General features: G+C 42.1%; 1 non-coding gene across 1 annotated transcript; it reads right to left on the bottom strand.

The window, feature by feature from the left end:
* Nucleotides 1-1,014: 1,014 nt before the first annotated feature.
* On the bottom strand, nucleotides 1,015-1,086 carry trnaq-cug (transfer RNA glutamine (anticodon CUG)). Its single transcript has one exon. It is a non-coding gene; the product is annotated as a tRNA-Gln (tRNA).
* Nucleotides 1,087-3,996: the final 2,910 nt, after the last annotated feature.

Raw genomic sequence — 3,996 nt, 5'->3', positions numbered from 1 at the left:
TAGGATTCAAAGTCCAGAGTGCTCACCATTACACCATAGAAGCAGGGAACGAGTTCATTTTGTTAAAGGTGAGCATATATTTCCTCAGTGCTTGTAACACATGGCTCAGTGAAAGATTTGACAACGATGTAACAATTCGTGTTAGAAACATACAGGTTCCACCGAGACTTGGGTGACTGGATTCAAAGTCCAGAGGCCTCACCATTACACCATGCAACCAATTCGTTTTGCAGAGGATGAGCATACATTTTCTCAGGGTTAATCACACATGCTACTGTGAAAGATTCGACGCCCCTGCAAATATTTGTGTCGAAACCATTGAGGTTTCACCGAGACGTGAACTCGGATTACTGGATTCAGAGTCCAGAGTGCTAAACATTACAGCATGGAACCAATGTGTTTTGCTGTAGATGAGCATAGATTTTCTCAGGACTTGTTTACATTGCTCAGTGAAAGATTCGACAACCATGAAACAATGCGTGTCAAAAACATTCAGGTTCCACCAGGACTCCAACTTGGACTGCTGGATTCAAAGTCCAGAGTGCTCACCATTACAGCATGGAACCAATGTAGTTCACATGGGATGAGGATACATTTTCTCAGGGCTTGTAACACATGACTCAGTGAAAGATTTGACAACGATGTAAGAATTAATGTACGAAATATAAAGGTTGCACCGAGACTTGATCTTGGATCACTGGATTCGGAGTGCAGAGTGCTAACCATTAGACCATGGGACCAAAGTATTTTCTCACTAATGAGAATACATTTTTTTCACGGCTCGTAACATGTGGCTCAGTGAAAGATTCAACAACCATGAAATGTGTGTCAAAAACATTCAGGTTCCACCAAGACTTGAACTTGGGTCACTGGATACAAAGTCCGGTGTGCTCACCATTACACCAAGAAACCATTTTATATTGCTCAGGATGATTATACATTTTCTCAGGGATAATCACACATGCTTCAGTGAAAGACAGGACGACTCTGCAAAAATTTGTGTCAAAATCATTGAGGTTCCACCGAGTCTTGAACTCGGATCACTGGATTCAGAGCCCAGAGTGCTCACCATTACACCATGGAACCAATGCATTTTTTTACAAATGAGCATATATTTTCTCAATACTTGTAACACAACGCTCAGTGAAGGATTCTACAACCACGTAACAAATGATGTCAGAAATATTCGGGTTCCACCGAGAGTTAAATTCTGATTACTGATGCATCAATCAATGCAACAATTTTTGTCAAATCTATTGAGGTTCCACCTCGACTTGAACTCAAATCACAGGATTCAGAATACAGAGTGGTCACCATACACCATTGAACCAATGTATTTTACAGATGATGAGCATACATTTTCTCAGGGATAATCACACATGCTTCAGTGAGAGATTTGACAAATGTGCAACAATTTGTGTCAAAATCATCCAGGTTCCCCCAAAATTTGAACTCAGACCACTGGAGTCCAGAGTGCTGGCCATTATAACACGGAACCAATGAAATTTGTTGGGGAATTAGCATTCATTTTCTCAGGGCTGATGACACAGTAAAAGATTCAGCAATTGTGCAAGAATTTGTTTCAACATTTACAGTGTTGTTACAAGTGTTGTTACTGAAAAATAGCAGAGACAGATTATTCAATCCTGCAGCGGGGGAATGTTACCTCTTTCGTTCATTAACTCTTCTCTCCCACAGAAGATCCATGGGCCCTCATGGGTTTTCTCTGGGTCCTCCGGTTTCCTCCCAGATTCCAAAAATATGCATGTCAGGCTGATTGAACACTCCAGATAGTCCCTCGGTGTGAGTGTGAGAGATCCCTTGGTGTGAGTGTGAGAGTGAATGATTGTTTGTCTTTGTGTGCCCTGCGATTTACTAGCAACCAATTCTCGGTGTCCCCCGGCTTGTGCCCGTAGACGGCTGGGATAGGCTCCAGCAACCCCCACGACCCTAATGAGGAATAAGCGTTACGGATAATGGATGTATGGATGGGTTGCAGTACGTCATATGAAGTCATACTGAGACAATTTGAGGTACATAAAGGGAAATGCAGTGAGAGAGCAGGCTGTTTATTTACTGCACACAAGCTGCCCCCCTCCAGTGCTTTTTTAGTTGAGCTTGTCCCATCACTACCTCAGCTCCAAACCTCCAGATAAAACGGTTTTAAGTCCCACCCAGCACAGAGGTTACTCTGCACATAGAATAAAGAGTGTGGGAAGTCTTTTTCCCTCATCTAGAGAGAAAACAAGCACCTAAGTCCCAGTAGGGGCTGTTAGTTGATTCTCCTTAGTCTCCTCTTGTTCACTGAGGCAGTGTCGCAACAAACATGCAAATGTGACACTTGAATAGGGCTACTCCAGGGCAACTGTTCATAAAAAGTCACAAGAAAATGATAGAAGTAGTAAAAAAATATATAGTGGTTTCAGGGCAAAACAGGCAGGAGCCCGAGGGTTGTAAATATTTGAAAGAGTGAAGACATCATGAATGCGACGTGGGCGCGGCACTTGTCAGTGTGGCCTCGGTCCCAGGTGCCCTCCTGTTTCATGGCTCTCGCGGCCTGTCAGGGAAAACAACCGAGTTGTGCAGACGACTGCGCTCGAGGAGTCTGTGGGGGCGACGGCAGAGGAAAAGCGACTTTGTTTTCCATTTAACACTTTGTTTACATCAGTAACCGTTTTTAATGCCAGACAATATTTTTTTTCATTCCTTTAGGAGCCATGCGCGAGAAATGAGTGTGATTTTCAAATCACTATTTCATTTTCTTGTATGACCACACATGACAAAAAAAACAGAAATGAATGGCTTTACCTTTTATCCATCCTAGCCTCCCTATACCCAAATAAAGTTGTTGTAATGTTCATTGCAAAAGCCACAACAGCACGCCAATGTTCATCTTATAATTTATCGAAAGATGCAATAAATAAATGATTACATTGAGAATATATTATAAAGCCTTTACTAGTCTTTCTCACAATGTATTGACTGGCTGTTGGTGTAACTATTGTGGCCGCCTGTGGGCAGTATAAGAGAAACACATTGATGTCTTGAGATGTAGCAATTCTCTTTGCTGGTCAGAAGATAAAGAATATATGACAGAAAGTACTGTTGCATTGTCTGTTTACATGCTATGAACTGCTATTGGAAATGTGTTCAGTCTAAGCTCAAGTATATCCTGTGTCAAGAATTTAGTGCCTATGGTGCATTTGCTTTTAAACTTGATGAACTCAACATGAGATCAAATGCAAATATGTCAACAATTTTGTCTTTGCGACATACAGTAAATCCATCTATTTTCTCAAACACTTTCCCGCGTTGCAATTGCGAGTGAACTGGAGCCTTCTGTCAGATCTTTGTTCCACTGAAGAAAAAAGACACCCGCTCGTTAAGGCCACTTTTATCCTGCCTGGAGGAAATCAAAACCTGGATGGCACAAAACTTCTTAAACTTCAATGAAAAGAAGACAGAAGAAATACTGTTTGTTCCCAGTGGCCCATGTAGATCTCATCCTTTAGACTTGGGCCCAGCTGGCTCCTTATCTGAAGTCAACAGTCTCAAACTTGGGCCTTAAACTGGACAGTGACTTTAAACTTGACCGACAAATTGGTGCTGTTGTCAAATCAAGCTTCTTTCATCTTTGACATCTGGCTAAAATAAAACCTCTCCTTTATCATGAGCACCTCATAGCAGTAATTCATGCCTTTGTCACGTTTCAGCTCAATTACTGTAATGTGTTTTACATTGGAGTCAGCCAATCCTCTGTAAAACGTCTCCAGCTAGTGCAGAATGCTGCTACTCGCCTCTTGACTGGTACCTGTAAGAGGGAGGACATAACTCCTACTCTGTCTTCCCTTCACTGGCTCCCTATATATTTTCGAGTTATTTTTCAATTTGTTTTAAAATCTTAAAATGGCCTTGCTTCTCCTTACCTCTGCTAGCTCATCCACCCCTACACACCTTCCCGGCGCCACAGGTCTGCTGACCAGACATTATTAGATG

This window comes from Hippocampus bargibanti, linkage group LG07 (genome assembly GCF_051943395.1).
Source record: "Hippocampus bargibanti isolate YZ-2025 linkage group LG07, ASM5194339v1, whole genome shotgun sequence".
In the NCBI taxonomy this organism is placed as follows: domain Eukaryota; kingdom Metazoa; phylum Chordata; class Actinopteri; order Syngnathiformes; family Syngnathidae; genus Hippocampus; species Hippocampus bargibanti.
This window is presented reverse-complemented; position numbering and strand designations above follow the sequence as displayed.